This window comes from Kogia breviceps, chromosome 6 (assembly GCF_026419965.1).
Source record: "Kogia breviceps isolate mKogBre1 chromosome 6, mKogBre1 haplotype 1, whole genome shotgun sequence".
NCBI classification, from domain to species: Eukaryota; Metazoa; Chordata; class Mammalia; order Artiodactyla; family Physeteridae; genus Kogia; species Kogia breviceps.
In genome coordinates, this window is record NC_081315.1 from 115687432 (window position 1) to 115710340 (window position 22909).

Consider the following 22909-nt stretch of genomic DNA (forward strand, 5'->3'; position numbering starts at 1 on the left):
CAGATTTCAAATTAGACAATCTTCCAACTAAACTCTAAAATCAAAAGAGAAAATATTGTCCTCTGGAAAACTCCAACTCCATGAGTGAAGAGAAAACCACCAGGAAAATAGTTTTAAATCAACTGGTTTCCTGGTTTTGGAAGGGAATGTTTAATTCAGCTCCCTCATTTTACTGATGGGAGCTCATAGACCAGAGAAGTTACAGAACAAAATAAAGCATAAGCTGTGTTTCCTCTCTGTGACCTGTCTCCCCTGAGACTAACGATATTCTTCCTCTCTGAGAGAAACTACAAAATCTTCCTCTGGAACACAAAGGAAACACTGAAATGAACTTGTATCAAAGATAAAATTCTTACACTGATCAATTTCTTACCAATTTATTTCTTCTTAGCCTATCTCATTGAGATGTAGTCAGAAAACAAGGTGACAATATTTGTGACATTATAAGGATCTTTGTTAAAAATAATAGCTAAAAGTAGGAAAAATAGGAGGAAGGGGCAAAATTTGTCCACAGTTCATATTTGCATCCACCTTGATTGACTACAGATATTCTTAACTCCCTGCACTGCACACTCACACACATCAATGCTCAGCCTAAATATCTGTTTAATCAATGATAAATGAGACCCTCCTTCTGGCCTCCTCTGGCTGTGCAGGCACCCAGAGTGAACCAAGATGGCAGCACCCGCGGATCTGAAGTTGAAGACGTAGAAGAGGGTCTTGAGCACACAGAAGCTTCTCTTAGAAACCTGAGGGGACTGTGGACAAGAAGTTTGAGTGAGGCCCAAATCCTGCAGAAGGAAAGAGGCTCCAGGGGCCTGGGGAGTGGTTTCAAAGATTCCTAAGGCCAGCCTGGGTTTTCTTAGACTGGCGTGGAGGGCGAGTGGCTCTTGCAGGGTAGGAGCCTGTGGGGCTGGGTTGAGTTGTCTGTGACCTGTCGCTGACCTGTCCCCTCGATCCGAGCTCCAGAGTGTTTTTTTGCACTTGGAGCCTTCAGGGATTCAGTTCCCTGGTAAGACCTGAAGAAAGTATTTCAAAGGGAGTCCCTTTGGACAGCTTGCCTGAGCTAAGGCCTCTGGAATTCTGCCGCCTCATTTGTTTTGAAAACCTCCAAATCCAACCTGCTTTTTTAGGCCATTTATTGGATCCCATACCTTGAGATGTTGCAGTATCTACCGTTCAGAAAGTCAGACATTCTCATAGCAATGTTCCTTTCAGGACTTTGGCCCTCACCCCCACCCCCTTTTTTGAAGACCGTGTCAGAAAGAGAACTAAGTCCAGTAAAGTTGTTTTCAAGTCAGATTGGTATCAGAAGGAATTGGATTTCTCCCTTTGTTTAAACAATTGCTTATAAATGTGTTATTACCCAGAAACATCATGCCACCTAAGAGTGGTCAGGATTCTCACACCACTACCGACCCAAAGTCATGTTTTGGGGGATAGGAGAGGGAGGATGGGGATTGCAAACAACCCTAGACTTCATCTAGTTTAAATCTGAACTTTTATAGGAAAGGTAACTGAGTTCCAGAAAAGTCTCAGTCAAAGGTTGGGATCCAGTATTCTGTCTTACCCCTCACTTTTTGACTGTTAGTTTATATTTTTCAGAAGAGCAACATATTTCTTTTTAAGACTGCCTTCCAGTCAACCTTTGCACAAGAAAGATGAGTGCTGTTGCTCTTAGTAAATGAAGCTGTTTGTTATTGCTCTGAGGAAGAAAAAATGGTAAATGATACTAATGAGCCTAGTTTTCACTGTCAGAGACATCACCTGAGTCCTTGGGGTAACAGACCATCTTCTCTGGCACTGGCCATTTCCCTACTGGCAAATTAAGGGAAATGACTGAACCTCGCTTCTGACAGCAGAGGACTTGGAAGACAGGAATGCCATGATGGTGCTTGTTACAACCGAGAATGTAGAATGAAGGTGAGAATGACCAAGTAGTTAGAGGTACGGATGGAGACCCGATTGACAAGTGACTACGAGGAGAGTGCTGGCATTAGGGCCAAATAAGGATGACCCCTGGGCTCTCCCCCTGCTCTAATCCACCCACCTCATCCCTCCTGGGAGGCATCTCCTCACATCTAGGACAGAGTCATGGCCCTCAGGACTGATGACTCTAGATAGATCAGCTTCTTGGTCTTGTCAGAACTATGTATCCATCCAGTCACCCCTTCACCTATTTATGTATTTATTCTTATCCCTCCTTCTTCTAGAAGTATTGGAGGGAGCTCAAATAAAACATAACAAAACAGTGTAAATTAAAAGCAGTAGGAAAAGATGGAAGAACAAAAGTGAAGAACTAAAAGGGATCCAAGCATGAGACTGAAAGCAAACACCTCAAAATGCTTTTTGTGATAATGCCTCCTACTGCAGCCATGTGATTTTTGTACTTTCTGTATGGGTATATAATAGATGGCAATTTAAAAAGCCACTTTAAAAAATAATAATAATTACTGAGAGAAAAATAGTACTGCATGATCTCACTTATATGTGGAATTCCCCCCCAAAAGAACTCAAAGATGCAGAGAACAGACTGACAGTTGCCAGAGGCAGGGGGCAGGGGGTGAGCAAAATGAGTGAAGGGCGTCAAAAGGTACAAACTCCCAGTTATAAAATAAATAAGTCCTGCGGGATGTAACGTACAGCATGGTGACTATAATTAATAAACTGTATTGCATATTTGAAAGTTGCTAAGAGAGTAGGTCTTAAAAGTTCTCATCACAAGGAAAATAGTTAACTATGTGTGGTGATAGATTAACTAGACTTCTTGTGGTGATCATTTGGCAACATATACAAATGTCAAATCATTATGTTAAACACTTGAAACTAGCTTAATGTTATATATCAGTTATATCTCAAAAATAATAATAATATTTACATTAGTCATGCTTCTAACCAGTTCACTCACATTATCGCAGTATTTAATACTAACAACAACCCTATGAGAGTGATTACTGTTGTTATGGTTTTCTTAGAATTGAGAAATAGAGGATTAGGAACTTGAAGAATTCGTCGAAGATAAAACTTGGAGTCAGTTAAGGCATGCATTTAGCCAGGCTGTCAACCACAGAGTCAATACTCTTAAACTACTCTGCTAAGGATGGCTCCATCTTTATGAATATTCCAGGTATTTTTTTTCACTCTTCACTGAGGACAAAACAAATTACATGTAACAACGCATCACAGATGGATACTTTTGTAATGAGTTAACTTTTTTACAAGTTTCTAATTCTGATAAAAAACAACTTTTGGATAAATATGTGGAATACTGTGCTGACTTGCTCTGAAACTGCCGTATTTTATTAATGAGCTAGGGTCTTAGTCTGCTATTAAGGTCAGAGGTATGATGGCCCTCTCCTGCTAACCTGCCAGAGGAAAGGTGAGCATTTGTAGCAATCAAATCCCCACCTAACATGTAAAGATTAGTACTATGTTTGAGGAGGAGATAAGGGAAACCAAGAATACTTTCTGTAGAGTGTCATTTTCTTTTAATCCAAAAAAACTAAAGTTGGGAAGCCCGGATTACAGAACATTGTATTCCATTATGTCTCATCATAATCTCATTCATTATCTCATTATCATAATGATAATCTCACTCATTACCTCTCCCTTGAACTAGATAACGAAGTTGATTACCAAGAGTTCAAATCTGTGATATAATTCTAAATATTCTGCAAGACAGTCACTTGCTATGATACCATAGATTACCAAAAAAAAGTTTATTTGCTGTAATAAAGCAAATTATTTGCTATAATAAAGCCTTAATATAGGATCAAGGCCATAACACAAGATATCAGTACTTAGAGGAACCCACCAGATGATAATGAAGTACATTTTATTTAACTGCCTTTTAAAACAACATTTAGCTATAATTTAAAGTAGGCAGAAAGTGAGGCAGAAGGAAGAGAGAAGACACAAGACTTCAAAACAGAAGGGTAGGATGCAAGACATGCTATTTTTGTGTAAGGCACGTGTTGACTTAGAAAGAATTAGTAGTCATGAGCCACTGCAGCTCACTTAAACATGTCTTTGAAAGGGATCTACCAGAGATGATACATAATTTATAATTTGCCACAAAAAATACTTTTGGGGGGGGCCTCATGAGTTGAAAACCACCCTGAAAATTCAGAAACTGAACAGAAAATAGCTACACAATTTGACAGCAAGTACAGATACGAAACATGTCTTCAAGCTAGCAAAAGAAGAAACAGATTTAAATAGGACATCCAAAAAAGAATTTACCCTGTGGAGAACAAAAAGAGAGCGGAAAAATAGAAAGATAAGCAATATAATAATTTAAATACGTATGACTTGACTGCACATCTTCCTTTTTTGGTAATGTAAGTTTACAAATGGCTTGACCAAAATATATTGTAGAGCTGCTTCACATAAAGATCAAGAATCCCTGACATCTGATGTACAGAAATGAAAACCAGAGTGATTATTGTCAGGCCAGAAATTCACTAACTCTACTATGGAAAACTGCTACTTGAAAATCCCAACAGTCCATAAAACATTAATGGTATGCTAAATTAGGTGACTACTTTAAAATTCTCAAATGGGGAAATCTCTAAATTAAAACTTCATGTGAAATACTGGCAGATTCTCACATACAATGGTTATGCAGAGTTGCAGAGAAAGGAAGAACTGTCCCAAGAAATGTGTGTACGTATGAGTGTGAAAGTATGTGTCTCTATAGGTTTCTTTTTATCTCTTATTAGTTTCACAATCCTATTAAATGAGAATTCGTGTTGTGAAACCTAAAGGTCAACCCAAACTTGACTTTTTTTGTACTCCAGATGGTCTTATTCTCTACCACAATACAAGGAATAATAAAGGGCAGTGTCTTTCTTTTTTTTCATTACTGAGGTATAATTGACATGCAATCATGTAAACATATATAAAGTATACAGTTTGATAAGTTATGACATATACATTTACCTGGACAGCCATTACCACAATCAACATAGTGAACATACCCATTACCCCCAAAAGTTTATCCCTGCCCTTTTGAAATCTCTCCCTTCCCTTCTCCACTCTTTTTGCCTTTCCCCTTCTCCCCAATCCCCAGACAACCACTGATCTGCTTTCTGTCACTGTAGACTAATTTGCATTTTCTAAATGTTTTTGTAAATGGGATCATGCAGAATGTACTCTTTTTTTTGTCTGACTTATTTCACCCAGTATAATTATTTGGAGATTCACCCACATTGTGTGTGCACCAAAAGTTCAGTCCTCTTCCTTGCTGGGCAGTATTCCAGTGCATGGACATTACACAATGCATCTATTCAGTCCCTTGTCACTGGACATTTGAATTTTTTTCAAATTGTTGACTATTACACATAAAGTTGTTATGGGCATTTATGTCCAAGCTTTTGTATTGACCTATACTTTCCATTCTCTTAGATAAATAACTAGGAATATAGTGAATAGACCATAGGTTAACTGTAGGTTTAACTTTTTAGGAAACTGCCAAATCACTTTGTATAGCGGTTTTAATATTTAAATTCCCACCAACAGTGTATGGGAGTTCCAGTTCCTCCTCATCTTTGTCAACACTTGGTATGGTCAATCATCTAATTCGAGCCATTCTAATAGGTGAGTAATACTATCACGCTGTGTTTTTAATTTCAATTTTTATTTTGAGCACCTTTTCATGTGGTTACTTATAGTTAACCTATCTTCTTTGGAGACATGTCTGTTCAAAGAATTTACACAGATTCTTGGTCTGTTTGTTTCATAATCGTTAAATTTTGAGAGTTCTTTATACATTCTGGATACAAGGCCTTCATCAGATATAAAGTTTGCAAATATTTTCTCACAAAATATAAATTGTCTTTTCATTCTCTTAACAAATTCCTTAAAAGATCATAAGTTTTAAATTTTAATAAAGTTTAATTTATATATATTTTTTATGTAGATTGTGCTTTTTGTACTGTAGCTAATAAATCTTTGCCTAAGGCAAGGTCACAAACATTTCTCCTACGTGTTATGCTGAAATATTTATAGTTTTAGGTTTTACATTTAGATCTTTGATTCATTTTACGTTAATTAAGGATCGAAGTTGGTTTTGATTTTGCATGTGGATATCTAATTTCTTCAGCACCATTTGTTGGAATGGTCTCAATGGGCTACAATCAAGGTGTCAGCAGGACTATGTTCCTTCTGGAAGATCTAGGGGAGAATCCTTTTTTTTTTTCCTGCTTTATCTAGTTTATCTAATTTAGAACTTAGTTCCATCTGCATCCTTAATTTCCTTTGCTATGTAACCTAATATACTGAATGTTCCAGAGGTTAATATGTGGACATCTTTGGGGTGGGGAGGCTGGGCATTATTTTGCCTACCACACGTTTACAGAGATTCATGTTTTCCTATTCTAGAAGCCTCCCTCCATCCTTTATGATAGGTCTGCTACCATAACCAATTATTTCACCACACTACAGGCAGACATTAATTCCCATTTCCTATCAGTTAGCCTTATCCTAAAGCAGTTCAATGAACAGTGCCCTCCTTTAATATATGAAAGTCAATGTCAGTGTCATACATATAATAAATTATACATTTAATCTAGAAACCTGTGTGTCTATTTCTATTTTTTTGAGAAGCATCAATGAAACAGCCATGCAACTGCCATGTAAGTACTTGAGCAAAAGTTGTGCAAATATCTGTTATAGTAATTCCATAAATGTATTTCTTCATTGAGTGGGTTGTCATACGCAATAACCGTTAATGTAATTCTCAATTCTAAGCATATATGATTGTGTGCAACCACAATAATAACTATAGTTACTATTACTCAGTGCTTACTGTGTACCAGGTACCTGTGAAACATTCATTACCTTGTTTAATCCTTACAACAAACTGTGAGGTAGGATTTTTCCCCCACTACAGGGGAAGCTGGGGTACAGAATTACAAAAACCTTAAATAATCTGCCAAAGGTCACAACTTTAGTGTGTAGGGGAGCCACTGTTTGATACCTAGTCCATGCTTTTATAACCATGACACCACGCTGCTGTGATACTACACTAAAGGGACCCACACACAGACTGGCAGGGATAATATTAGGAAAAACCCAGAGACCAGAAGTTTTGTTCTTGGGTTTGATATCAAATCAGCCCTTGACCTGCCCATTCTCATAGTTGGCTCATGTTTCACCTTGTATTAATGAGCTTTGGCTAGATTATGCTGCAGAACAAATGACCCCAGAATCTTTGTGGCTTTCAACAACAAAAATTAACTTCTCAACTCACATTGTGTATGCACTGCTAACAGTTCCCATCTGGAACAGGCAGATCATCTGGCAGAGAGAGAACAAACATGGAAACTCTGCAGTGACTCTTAAAGCTTTGAAAGGGGCATACAACAGTTCTGCTCACTTTTCTTTGGTCAAAGTAAGTCACAAGACCAAGCTTGATGTCTATTAAGCAAAGAAGTATAATCTTAGCACAGAAAGCGGCAATAAACTGGGGGAACAAGAGCAAAATCTACTGCAAACCTCTTGATTCACCTTTCCATTTCTCTGGCTTACTCCAAGCCTTCCCATTCAACATCTTTACCCATTGGTTGCTCTAGCTCTCAAACTATCCCTACATCTGTCCTTTGTGGCAACGTACTCCTTTTCTCTCCTTCCTTGTCTTACTGCTTGCCAGGTGCACATCTGTTAAGTGAACCCCTTCAGTGAGGTCTGGGGATTTTCCCCTACAAATGGCTCTAACAGAGCCCCAGTGTCCAGGGATCCACTTCTCTGGCATTAGTTTACATAGATATTTCCTGAATTTACTGAATGACTTGAGTCTGAGTCTTAAAAAAAAAAATTCTTTTAATAAATTTTAGAAAGCACATTCCATACTTATTCTAGGAAAGAGGTATTATTTTCGTTCCTGTTCATTTGACTCACAGTAAATAGTTCCTTGAGGGAAGTAGTGTTCTATCATTCTCATATTACAGATTAAAAAACTGAGGTTCAATTTAAGTAAGAGACTTGCCAGAGTTCACCCAACTAATGGGTTGTGGAACCAAGTCCAAATCACAATTTTCAAACTCTAAATTGGGATCTCATTTTACTAAAACAAATTGCTATTATTAACATTTGGTGCACATTCCAAGCCAGAGAGAGTATGAATTTTGAATTGAGTTGGTGGGCCTGAAACATGGAAATGGATTGAAAAGATTAGACTCAGATTTATATGTGGCTGACTCCAAGTCCAGGAATATGAGCTGTGAGGCTATGCTACTTGTACAGCAGACTGGCAGAATCACTGTTAAAGATGGACATGCCAGCAGCCAATAGGAAGTGACAGCTAATGACCTGATGAATAATGCAAGGCCTCTACCTTTTAGTCTGGTCAAGTAAACTCATCATTGAAACATACTGTGAATTATTTCTGTGAATGGCTTCTCAGAGAAGGTGGCACCTAGATCTGAGAGTTGAGAGACAAATGATTCAGGTAAGAAGAGTAGCAGATGGTTATTCCAGGCAGAACAAAAACACTGACAAAAAAGTTCATGTCCTGTTCAAGAACTACACAGGAGTAGAAAACATTGTGCAAGGAGAGAGAAAGTGCGAGAAAAGGCTAGAGAGATGGGCAAGGTCAAGTCATGGTGGTCCTCACATATTTTTTTCTTTTTTAACATCTTTATTGGAGAATAATTGCTTTACAAAGGTGTGTTACTTTCTTTATAACAAAGTGAATCAACTACACACACACACACACACACACACACACACACACACACACACATCCCAATATCTCCTCCCTCTTGCGTCTCCCTCCCATCCTCCTTATCCCACCCATCTAGGTGGTCACAAAGCACCGAGCTGATCTCTCTAGGCTATGTGGCTGTTTCCCACTACATATCTATTTTATATTAGGTAGTGTATATATGTCCATGTTACTCTCTCACTTTGTCCCAGCTTGCCTTTCCCCTGCCCATGTCCTCAAGTCCTTTCTCAATGTATGTGTCTTTATTCCTGTCCTGCCCCTAGGTTCTTCAGAACCACTTTTTTTTAGATTCCATATATATGTGTTAGCATACGGTATTTGTTTTTCTCTTTCTGTCTTAATACACTGTGTATGACAGACTCTAGTCCATCCACCTCACTACAAATAACTCAATTTCATTTCTTTTTATGGCTGAGTAATATTCCATTGTATATATGTGCCACATCTTCTTTATCCATTCATAATTCAATGGACACTTAGGTTGCTTCCATGTCCTAGCTATCGTAAACAGTGCTGCAATGAACACTGTGGTACATGACTCTTTGAATTACGGTTTTCTCAGAGTATATGCCCAGTAGTGGGATTGCTGGGTCGTATGGTACTTCTATTTTTAGTTTTTTAAGGAACCTCCATACTGTTCTCCATAGTGGCTGTATCAATTTACATTCCCACCAACAGTGCAAGAGGGTTCCTTTTTCTCCACACCCTCTCCAGCATTTATTGTTTGTAGATTTTTTAATGATGGCCATTCTGACTTGTGTGAGGTGATACCTCATTACAGTTTTGATTTGCATTTCTCTAATGACTAGTGATGTTGAACTTCCTTTCATGTGTTTGTTGGCAATCTGTGTATCTTCTTTGGAGAAATGTCTATTTAGATCTTCTGCCCATTCTTGGATTGGGTTGTTTTTTCTGCTATTGAACTGCATGAGCTGCTTGTAAATTTTGGAGATTAATCCTGTCAGGTGCTTCATTTACAAATATTTTCTCCCATTCTCAGGGTTGTCTTTTCATCTTGTTTATGTTTTCCTTTGTTGTGCAAAAGCTTTTAAACTTCATTAGGTCCCATTTGTTTATTTGTGTTTTTATTTCCATTTCTCTAGGAGATGGGTCAAAAAGGACCTTGCTGTGATTTAAGTCATAGAGTGTTCTGCCTGTGTTTTCCTCTAAGAGTTGGATAGTGTCTGGCCTTACATTTAGTTCTTGAATCCATTTTGAGTTTATTTTTGTGTATGGTGTTAGGGAGTGTTCTAATTCCATTCTTTACATGTAGCTGTCCAGTTTCCTCAGCACCACTTATTGAAGAGACTGTCTTTTCTCCACTGTATATTCTTGCCTCCTATACCAAAAATAAGGTGACCATAGGTACCTGGGTTTATCTCTGGGCTTTCTATCCTGTTCCATTGATCTATAATTCTGTTCTGTTTTTTGTGCCAGTACCATACTGTCTTGATTACTGTAGCTTTGTAGTATAGTCTGAAGTCCAGGAGCCTGATTCCTCCAGCTCCATTTTTCTTTCTCAAGATTGCTTTGGCTATTCTGGGTCTTTTGTGTTTCCATACAAATTGTGGAATTTTATGTTCTACTTCTGTGAAAAATGCCAGTGGTAGTTTGATAGGGATTGCACTGAATCTGTAGATTGCTTTGGGTACTACAGTCATTTTCACAATGTTGATTCTTCTAATCCAAGACCATGGTATATCACTCCATTTATTTGTATCATATTTAATTTCATTCATCAGTATCTTACAGTTTTCTGCATATAGGTCTTTTTCTCCTTAGGTAGGTTTATTCCTAGGTATTTTATTCTTTTTGTTGCAGTGGTAAATGGGAGTGTTTCCTTAATTTCACTTTCAGATTTTTCATCATTAGTGTATAGGAATGCAAGAGATTTCTGTGCATTAATCTTGTATCCTGCTACTTTACCAAATTCATTGGTAAAATTCATTGGTTTTCTGGTAGCATGTTTAGGATTTTCTATGTACAGTATCATGTCATCTGCAAAGAGTGACAGCTTTACTTCTTTTCAATTTGGATTTCTTTTACTTCTTTTTGTTCTCTGATTGCTATGGCTAAAACGTCCAAAACTATGTTAAATAATAGTGGTGAGAGTGGACAGCCTTGTCTTGCTCCTGATCTTAGAGGAAATGGTTTCAGTTTTTCACCCTTAAGAATGACGTTGGCTGTGGGTTTGCCATATACGGCCTTTACTTTGTTGAGGTAGGTTCCCTCTATTCCTACTTTCTGGAGGGTTTTTAATCATAAATCATAGTGAATTTTGTTGAAAGATTGTTCTGCATCTATTGAGATGATCATGTTTTTTCTCCTTCAATTTGTTAATATGTTTTATCACATTGATTGATTTGCGTATATTGAAGAATCCCTGCATTCCTGGGATAAACTCCACTTGATCATGGTGTATGATCCTTTTAATGTGCTGTTGGATTCTGTTTGCTAGTATTTTCTTGAGGATTTTTGTATCTATGTTCATCAGTGACATTGGCCTGTAATTTTCTTTCTTTATGACATCTTTGTCTGGTTTTGGTATCAAGGTCATGGTGGCCTTGTAGAATGAGTTTGGAGTGTTCCTCCCTCTGCTATATTTTGAAAGGGTTTGAGAAGGACAGGTGTTAGCTCTTCTCTAAATGTTTGATAGACTTCGGCTGTGAAGCCATATGGTCCTGGGCTTTTGTTTGTTGGAAGATTTTTAATCACAATCTAAATTTCAGTGATTGTGATTGGTCTGCTTATATTTTCTATTTCTTCCTTTTTCAGTCTTGGAGTTGTGCTTTTCTAAGAATTTGTCCATTTCTTACAGGTTTTCCATTTTATTGGCATATAGGTGCTTGTAGTAATCTCTCATGATCCTTTGTATTTCTGCAGTGTCAGTTGTTACTTCTCCTTTTCCGTTTCTAATTCTATTGACCAGTCTTCTTGATGAATCTAGCTAATGCTTTATCAATTTTCTTAATCTTCTCAAAGAACCAGCTTTTAGTTTTATTGATTTTTGCTATGGTTCCTTTCATTTCTTTTTCATTTATTTCTGATCTGATCTTTAAGTTTTCTTTCCTTCTGCTAACTTTGGGGATTTTTTTGTTCTTCTTTCTCTAATTGCTTTTGGTGTAAGGTTAGGTTGTTTATTTGAGATGTTTCTTGTTTCTTGAGGTAGGATTGTATTGCTATAAACTTCCCTCTTAGAACTGCTTTTGCTGCAGGCCATTGGTTTTGGGTCATCGTGTTTGGGGTTTTTTTAATAGTTTTTTTAATATATAAACTTATTTATTTATTTATTTATTTTTGGCTGTGTTGGGTCTTTGTTTCTGTGCAAGGGTTTTCTCTAGTTGCGGCGAGTGGGGGCCCACTCAAGTGGGGCTAGCCTGAGGTGGCAGAGGCCAGCGTGAGGTTGCAACACCCTGAGGTGTGCCATGTGTTCTCCTGGGGAAGTTGTCCATGGATCATGGGACCCTGGCAGTGGTGGGCTGCGCAGGCTCCTGTAAGGGCAGGTGTGGATAGTGACCTGTGCTTGCACACAGGCTTAGCGTTTCATGCCTGTCTCTGGTGTCCACACTGAGAGCTGTGGCTTCCACCCATCTCTGGAGCTTCTTTAGGCGGTGCTCTGAATCCCCTCTCCTTGCGCACCCCGAAACAATGGTCTCTTGCCTCTTAGGCAGTTCCAGATGTTCCCGGACTCCCTCCCAGTTATCTGTGGCACACTAGCCCCCTTCAGGCTGTGTTCACACAGCCAACCCCAGTCCTCTCCCTGGGATCCAACCTCCGAAGCCGGAGCCTCAGCTCCCAGCCCCCACGTGTCCCAGCGGGTTAGCAGACAAGCCTCTCAGGTTGGTGAGTGCTGGTCAGCACCGATCATCTGTGCAGGAATCTCTCTGATTTGCCCTCTGCACCCCTACTGCTGCGCTCTCCTTCATGGCTCCAAAGCTTCCCACCACCACCACCCCCCATCTCCGCCAGTGAAGGGGCTTCCTAGTGTGTGGAAACATTTTCTCCTTCACAGTTCCCTCCCCAAGGTGCAGGTCCAGTCCCTATTCTTTTGTCTGTGTTTTTTCTTTTTTCTTTTGCCCTACGAGGTCCATGGGGAGTTTCTTGCCTTTTGGGAAGTCTGAGGTCTTCTGCCAGCATTCAGTAGGTGTTCTGTAGGAGTTGTTTCACATGTAGATGTATTTCTGATGTATTTGTGGGAAGGAAGGTGATCTCCACGTCTTACTCCTCCACCATCTTGAAGGTCTCCCACTAGCAAAATTTCAAGGTTTGTGGTGATCTAGATCAGTGTTGGAGACATCTGCCCAGACTTTTAACCTCTTCTGCCAGCCCCCAAAACTAAAAGTGTATCTGCAGTCAGGCTGTCTTTCAAAGGAATAGGTCAGCTTGGAAATAAGCCAAAATTATCAACCTTTTACGCTCTGTGACATGAAAGCCTTCAGATGTTTTCCAACAAAGCCCATTAAAAGGATCTTAAGCCCTTGAGGCTGAAAACAAATGTGACATTCTGCTGCATTCAATAATTATTTGCTTCTGAGCATTTGTTTGCCATTATTTTTTGTGGCCCCTTTGTAGGATTTGTGTTGAGATCTACCATATTGGCAGACCAAAATGAATTCAAAGAATTCATTGCAAATTCCTTTGGTGGATGATTAATACCTTTCTGAATAAAATTCAAAATAGGGGAAGGGTAAAGATAGGCATAGAAAAAAATAGAGAAATTGCATTCAATTAATCTTTTTTTTTTTTTTGTCCATATGAAATTGGAAGCACAAGATTACTAAAGCAGAGATGTCCCAGTTAGAAAAAAAAGTCAGAAGTATCCTTTTGATTGTCTGGACTTTCAAAAGAATACAGATGTGTCTAGCACAATGTTATGTATGAAGTCTCTGAATTTATCTTACGGGAAGGTGGGTTACAAACAAGTAATTTTGGCTGGGTTTATATTGCAATTAATATTCAGAAGTGTCCTAATAAACAACATTAACCAACTAAGTATTGCAAACTTGAGCTACTTATCTCCATTTTAGAGATAAATTTCCTCTCCCTGTAACTAGTAACAAAAAGTAGTGGATCAGTTACCTTTTGCTGCATAACAAATATAAACTTAGTGTCTTAAAATAACAACCATTTACTTAGCTCACGATTCTTTGGGTCATCTGTGTCAACCTTCTGTTCTGATCTTAGACAGTTTGGCTAATCTCTCTTGGGTTTTTTCATAAGTTTATGTTTAGCTTATTGATCTACTGATGGCTGTGTGATCAAGGATCTTTCACTCACATGTATGGCAACTGGCAGGTTGTCATACAGGATATTGGGATAACTGGGCCACATGCTGTTCATCCTCTGGCAGGCTAGTCTAAACTTCCACATATAGCGGCCATAGAGTTCCAAAAACAGCAAGAAGTAACAGACCTCACTGCTCAGGTGCTTTTCATGTCATATTTACAAACATCCCACTGACCAAAGCAAGCACATAGCAAAGCCTAGATTCAAAGGGTAGGGAAATAAATGCTACCTTCTTGACAGGAGTTGCAAAGCCACATTGGAAAGAGGTGGGCCTACAGACAGGAAAAGAATCTGTGGCAATCTACAACAAAGACAAAGCTTAACACAATATCTTCAAAACCCAGCTACCAGTAAAAGAAACAGAAAATGTTTCAGCAGTGCTCAGCAATTTAACCACAACCATACCTCCCACAACTCATGCTGTTGAAAGATAACGTCATAAGAATTTTTATTAATGCCCCAGGTCTAGATAGAAGGACATTAGATGTATGTCCTTCTCTTGTTCCTTTTCCTAAGACATAGTGGGATGTCCAGAAGGCTAAAAAATGGCTTTGACTTTCTCTTACTGAAGTGAGAATTCTACTGCTACTCCCAGGTGAGAAATAATCTGAAAGTTCAAAATATTTCAGCAGAGAGAACAGAGACCAGGTGTTCTAACAAAGACTAAATGCTCCCTCTCCTCTCTTCCTCTCCTCTTCTACTTTCCCTCTCTTCACCCAATAGCATATAGTTTGGAAAACACAAATAATGTTGGAAGAGAATCATAAAGTCACTCACTCTATATAACAGCAAACTGAATATCTAGACAAAGCCATTCAAGCATGAACAAAACCTTGTGAAACAGTAGAGAAAATACGAGAGAGGGAGGGAGAGAGACAGAGAGAAAGAGAGATGACATAAAAAGACTAAGGATGTGGATTAGAATAATTCAAAAAAAGAAAATTTCTTATAATTTAATAAGAACATAAATTCAATATAATAAAAGCTTAAAGACCAATGATAAACCATTAGAATGGCATATGATATTGAAAGGGAAATTCAATCATAAAATATTAAGGGCAAAAACAAAATAATTTTAGAATTTATAAATAGATTTCAAAGAGCAACCGATTCAATAGTTACCACACCTAGAAAGCTAATTATGTCACAGAGGAAAAGCTTGAGATAATCACAGAGGACACACATGAAAAAAAAAGAGATAATAGCATTTAGAGAGAAATTAATGAATAAGAAAAGCAAAGATGATCTAATTAAGGATAATTGTTATCCACAAAGTGAAAAATCCAACAAATGGAATAAAATTTTTATTTAATGATGTAATAAAAGAAAAATTTTCTGGAATGAAGAAAAAATTGAACTTGCAATTGGAAAAATAAGTGCAATATGATCCAGAAATTACAATACTGACATATATATACTAGCTCTGTATATATATATATATATATACATATACATATACATAAATATATACATATGTATATACATGTATACACACACACACACACACACACACACACACACACACTAGCTAATGTTCTATTCTTTTTTTTTTTTTCTTCTTTTTTTTCTTACCAGGGAATGAACCTGGGCCCTCGGCAGTGAGAGCACAGAGTCTTAACCGCTGGACCAACAGGGAATTCCCAGGTTCTATTCTTTAAGAAGGAATAGGGAAGGAATTCTTTAAGCATCCAGGCTTTAAAGTAAATCATTTACAAGGGAAAAAAATGAGGTTGGTCTCAAGCTTTTCCACAGCAGTATTCAATGCCAATAAATAATAGAGTAATATCTATAAAATTTAGAAATAAAGTGTGATCCATGAATATTGTGCTTAATTGAAATGGCATTCAAGTATAAGGTCAATAAGTAGGCAATCATTTTCAAATATGAAAGAATTTAAGAAATATATAATCCATGAGCCTTTCAAAAATCTATTTGACAAATATATCTACTCAAAAGAAAACTCAAAATAAATAACTCAGGAATAACGAAGTCCTGATAGTAGCTAAAAATACAGAATTAATTTTTAAGATACTATGAGAAATATGGTTACTGCAACAAATGGATATTAAGAGCCTGGACAATGAAGCAAAACTAGGAAAACTGACTATGGGATCAGTTAACACTCATCCCTTTTGAAATGGAGCAGGACCCTGTGGGGCCCTCTCAGGTACAGATCCTTTCTGTGTCCCCTTTTTCTTGTTTGCAGGAAATGAGTTTCATTCAGCCTCCCTGACCATCCCTGAATTCCAAAGCACAGACTCAAACAGTTGCTCATCGGGGAAGGGAGGGAATGCAGAAACAGAGGAGGAGCAGTCAAGAAACAAGGTGGGGGCAGGGTCCTGGTTCCTCCTCAGTGAATGTCCATAACAATGTATCCTTTGTTCTTCTGTATATATCATGAGTTCTTCTACAAGAACTAAGGGCCCCACCCAGATAGAGGATGGTGACTTCAGGCTGAGCAGAGGATTCCTGGAACACTGCCCTGTTATCTTACCACCAACCTATCAGAAGAAAGTCTGCACATAGTGGAAATTAACGAAGACTCTGACCCCCTCCCAAAATGATTCTCCCTTTAAAAACTTTCTTGGTCAAGCAGAATCTTCAGAGTTGGTTTTGGGACATGAGTCCACCATCTCCTCAGGTTGCCAGCCTCCTGAAGAAAGCAACCTTTCTGTTCCTACCAGCATTTGGCTTTCAAGCAGTGAGCAGCCAAACCTGACTTTGGTAATACTTTTACTGCAGGGAGTCAGTCACTACTATCTAATATTTAAGCAAACAGTTTAAAAAATTTAAAAAGTGTCTCCAACTTCTTCACATTTTTCCATTATCTATTTTCTTTACCTTGCAGGATATTTTAGGGAAAATATCTTTTGTGATGAAGATTTAGGTACATATACATATATATTTGTCTATATATATGTAAAAATATATTGTGTATAGATCCATAATATGAAGTTTTAATTCCTTTTTAATTCAATTCAGCTTGTCTTATATTTAATTCAATTCAAAGTATATATCATTTTTTATCAGAAATAGTATCAATAACATGATCTATAAAAGTGTTTATAACTTCTCCATCTTTTTTCTCTATACCATGCGAATATAAAGATGTCTGTAATGATGTTTACTAAATGTTAATGATGTTTGTTTTCAAGTGGTGGGAGTGACTGAATTTTTTTCAATCTTTTTAATTTTACTTTTTCTGCATTGTCTGGAGTCATAGTTTGGGCATATAGCAATACCAATTTTACCAAAATGGTAAAGTGATTTTTCATTAAAACAGAAAATAATGAAAATGGGAAGAAACCAAAACAGAATGTCAATGGTGGTTCATTCTTGCTGGTGGGAAAATGAATGATTATTATATTACACTTCTTTGGTTGCACTTTCCTGTAAGTTTTTTCAATTTCTAAAACTTAATTTTTCTTTGAATTTGGAGGGAAAATGAATATGAATCACAAAAACTGATGTCTACTGATTTTTTTTTTTTTTTTGGTGATTTTTTTGGTCCTCTGCTTGTGTTGTAGCTCACACCTCCAGAAAGTTCAAGTTTCAGAATGCTCCCTCCTCTTTGTTGCCAAAAATAAGAAAAGCATAAGTGGATGCCTTGACTAAGCCTCACCAAGAATTAAACTACTTCCTGGAAAAAAAAATGTGTTAAACATTTGAAATTCAGCCATTGTATAGTCTGGTTAATATGAAAAAGCAGGAGTTTAGCTCTAAATCCTGTAAAGAGATACCTGTGAATGATGAATGCTGTATGGCATATTACAGAGAGAGGAAGATGACAGTGGAAATAAGGAGGAAAACGCCAGAGAACTGATTAAGACTTTTGTGAAGTAACCACATGTCTGTATTTTAGTGAAGTCATAAGCTCCTTTGGGAAGATGCCAGAAGGGCAGGATTATGTAAAAGAACAATAACCATAACCCCAGCACTAATTGTTCTGCTACTGAAATGCAAGCCATGGGCAACAAGTAAGACTTGGAATGAAATTTAAAACTTGGAGCAATAATGACTAACACCATGAGAAAAAGAGAAAGCAATCTGGTAAGAGGCTGCTATTAAACCTCTTTAATTCTTTCCTCCCTCCTGCCTCTGCCTCAGTGGTAAGAAGTCTTTCTAGAGAATCTTTGTCTCTAGGAGGAAGAAATGCAAATTTAATCAAGCTCAGAGACTGAGTATGTGATGCCAGGAGTGTTGTGTGATATCTTTGAGGAAGTCAGAGATCCCTAAGCAAGTCCTGCATTAGGAGACGATAAAAATACCATCACAGTGAGAACCTAAAAAAGCTAATATACAAACAACCAAAAACATCTCTGTATCATCAAGAGAAGCCAAAATAATACTAATTCTATCCTTGGTTTTATATGATAATAAATAAGAAATTGTGTCCTGATAAATCCTCTCTACCAAGGAACATGCCTTATGTTGGTGGGATCACATAATCCTTAGAGAGCAGTTATTACTAATCCAATTTTAAAGTGAAATTACAGAATTCACAGAGAAACTAAGCAATTTCCTGAAGGCAATGCAGAGTCAGGATTCAAGCCCAAGTAGCTCTGACTCCAAAGCTCTTTCTACCACCTAACATTAGAAGTCAGTGTTACTTAATAATGAGCACAGAAATTGAGTTTATTTTATAATGTGATAAAATTGGAAAACCCTAGGGTGGAACCCAAAAGAAATGCCAAGGTTTTTGTTTTTGTTTTTTTCTATTATAATTAATCTGGACTTAATTCCATTTTTAAGGTAGGGTTTTTCAATAGATGATTCAAAAATAATTAAATTATGGTTTTGAAAAATATTTAATTCAACCAAAGCAGGGGTAGATCTTGATGATAAAGAAATGATGTCGATGAAATGAATTTCTGTATTTTTAAATAACCTTAGTGAGATCTAGACCAATTTTGACAAAAGACCTTTGAACACATCTAACGTCTGTTAAAATAGAGTTAAGTATCTATTAACACATTTCCTTTAAACTTCTGCCAGATAGGCTATTAGAAAAGACATATTTTCAAAAGAAAAAGATCCAATGTACAGCCAAGCTATAAATGACCACCTTTAGTCAAATCTACCATGGAAATACTAGAAATACTTCTGAAAATCACTCTTTTCTATAGTTGTGAATGCAATTCATCTACAGAAAGACTGTTTCTAAGGCACCATCATATCCTAAAGCAAATTTTCTCAATTTTCAATAATTCATATTTACAAACAGCATTTTTTAGGTATCTGCACAGTTCACAGTGATTTCCCCCGGTCTAGGTATAGTATCTCATACTGTGAGGTCCTTTTTCCTAGGCTGTTTAATTGGGAATGCTTTGCTGACCACTTAACTCTAACCTTATCTTATATCCTTTATATTCTGTCTGCCCACTAAGACTCAGTCACAAAGAACCTGTGAAATGTAGGAGAAAGACTATCAGGTATAGAGTTAAAAGAACTGGGCTTGAATTTTAAGTCAAACTCATCAGTAGTCAAATGAACAGAGCTGTTCATTTACCCTTACCCCAGGACTTCCATGGGGTAAGGACCATTTGTTACCTTGATCCCAGTGCCTAGAAGAGTAAGTAGGCATTCAATCAGTATTTGTTGAAAGTGAAAATAACATGCTTTAACCATACCATAGGATTATTGTTAAGGTTAATACAGGAAGTACTTTTTTAAATTAGTAAACATAATTTTTTAGAGCAATTTTAGGTTCACAGAAAAATTAAGCAGAAAGTACAGAGTTCCCATATATTTTCTGTTCCTACACATACAACCTGCACCACTACTGACATTCTACACTACAGTGGTATATTTGCTATAACTGATGAACCCACATTGACACATCATTAAACCATAGTTTAGACTAGGGTTCATTCTTATGTCACATGTCCTATGGGTTTTGACAAACGTATACTGACATGGAGCCACCACTGTAGTACCTTACAGAATAGTTTTACTGACCTAAAAATCCTCAGTGTTCCACCTATTCATCCCCCTGCTTCCCTAATCCCAGCAACCACCAATCTTTTTATTGTTTCCATAGCTTTGCCTTTCCCAGGATGCCATATTGTGGAAATACACAGTATATAACCTTTTTAGATTGGTTTCTTCCACCTAGTAATATGCATTTAAGTTTCCTCCATGTCTCTTCATGGCATGATAGTTCATTTCTTTTTAGCACTGAATAATACTTCCTTGTCTGGATGTACCACCGTTTATTTAGAAGTACTTTTAAACTATAAAACGTAACACTAGTTATCATTACAATCATTGATTGTTGAAGCGACATTTCAACATTAGTCAGCTTGAGTATGCCCCAACTCTTGGTTTTTGGGTCACGGAGACCTGATTTCTCATTTTTCAACAATAAAAAGAGGAAGTAAAAAAATGTTCAAGACACTGGCCGCAGCGTATCCAAATATCACACCTATAAAGAAGTCAGCTTATAACTGTTTCTCTATAGAATGCTAATGTGGCTTGAACTTGATGTCAAATAGTCACACTTCCTTTCACAAAGAGGCTGTGACTAATAATTTATTTCCAGACAAATAAATGCTTCTCTTTTCTCACCTCCAAAGACCAATTCAACATCAAACCCACCAAACCTAGTGCTGCAAATTTGAAAAGGGGAAGATGAAGTGTCAATTTACGTTTTCCCTGGTATGGGCCCAAACCTAAGACTGAGTGTATCCTAAATCAGCACCAATGCAAGATTTTGAACATAAAGGAACACCAGCTCCCCTATGGTCTGCCAAGCCAAGAATGACTGAACATGAAATACGAGGTCCTCCTTTCTGGATGGTAGAACAGAATTATAGTGTCCCCAGACAATGGAATAAAAGGTTTAATTCACTTTGCTAATTTACCCTTTGAAATTTTTCTCTGACAGGATTCTACTGAGTGCCAGTTTTAGGAAGTTCTGGGCTCCTATTTCATTTTATTTTTCAACATGCTAAAACCATTTGATAAATCAAATTTAACCTCTAGCTGACAAGTAATCAGCGGTCCCTTATTGGAGTAAGTCCACACTAATAAAAAGGGGAGCAGAGTGCCTTTACTGGTAGCATGACCTGTGCCTTTCAAAACCTGACTATTGCCCAGTTTAAGAAAAGATACTGAAATTGAAGAGGTCAAGAAAGAAGAAGAGATCCCACAGAAAATAGAAACATGATACCTCTGTATTCTCTGGGTCATCTTTCAAGCCAGGCATTAGGACAACTCACTTAACAAAAATTATATCACTCTCTTCCTGGTATTCAGGGCTGCAGATTCCAAGGTACATGCCACAGCTTTTTCTGGTTATTCTTTGTGGGGGAATTATTTAGAAGAGCCATTTCAAGTGTAACAGGGTTTTAAGACATTTTAACTCAATGTTGACAAGTGTTATGTTCATAGGGATACATGTGGTCTATCTCAAGAAAGAAGCAGGTAGAAGGTCCATGTGTTCTTTCAGATCCTTTGTTTTAGGGCACAGTTCTATTCATTTATTTCTTTATCCAGTTTTCTAAATCTACCAGAACTTTAGCAGGTGAAGCAGGAGAATGCAGTAACAGCTTTCAACTTTGGTTCAAAAAGAATTATCCTGGGTTTGTGGGAGAGAGTGACAGATGTGGATTGTGATTATTTAGTGGCCTTTATCCTTTAATGATGATGATTATGTCAAAACATCTGAGGTATAATCCCCTTTATCTGACTTTACTTCATCAACAACCTTATAGCTTTATATGAGGACTGCCTCAGACAGCCCCAGCTAATTCTGGCACAAAATCATGTCTTAAAACAATAAAATTTGATTCACCTTGTTCTTATCATTATTACTTTGAACATCTATTATTAACTAATTTTGAATCTACTTGAGACCTAATGTTCTGGGATTTACGTGTCAAACATTTGTTACCTTAGTCTAGAGTTAAATTTAATTCCATTAATCTTTTATTTTTATGCATTCCCATATTGTAAACTCCAAACTAAAATTAAAAGGATTTTTCTCTAGAACAAAAAATCTTAAAATGTGTATGGAGACACAAAAGACCCTGAATAGACAAAGCAGTCTTGAGAGAAGAAAACGGAGCTGGAGGAATCAGACTCCCTGACTTCAGACTATACTACAAAGCTACAGTAATCAAGACAATATGGTACTGGCACAAAAACAGAAACACAAATTAATGGAACAAGATAGAAAGCCCAGAGATAAACCCACGCACCTATGGTCAACTAATCTATGACAGAGGAGCCAAGGATGTACAATGGAGAAAAGACAGTCTCTTCAATAAGTGGTGCTGGGAAAACTGGACAGCTACATGTAAAAGAATGAAATTAGAACACTCCCTAACACCATACACAAAAATAAACTCAAAATGGATTCGAGACCTAAATGTAAGACCAGACACTATAAAGCTCTTAGAAGAAAACACAGGCAGAACACTCTATGACATAAATCACAGCAAGATGTTTTTTGGTCCACCTCCTAGAGTAATGGAAATAAAAACAAAAATAAACAAATGGGACCTAATGAAACTTCAAAGCTTTTGCACAGCAAAGGAAACCATAAACAAGACGAAAAGACAACCCTCAGAATAGAAGAAAATATTTGCAAATGAATCAAAGGACAAAGAATTAATCTCCAAAATATATAAACAGCTCATGCAGCTCAATATTAAAGAAACAAACAACCCAATCCAAAAATGGGCAGAAGACCTAAATAGACATTTCTCCAAAGAAGACATACAGATGGCCAAGAAGCACATGAAAAGCTGCTCAACATCACTAATTATTAGAGAAATGCAAATCAAAACTACAATGAGGTATCACCTAACACCAGTTAGAATGGGCATCATCAGAAAATCTACATACAGCAAATGCTGGAGAGGGTGTGGGGAAAAGGGAACCCTCTTGCACTGT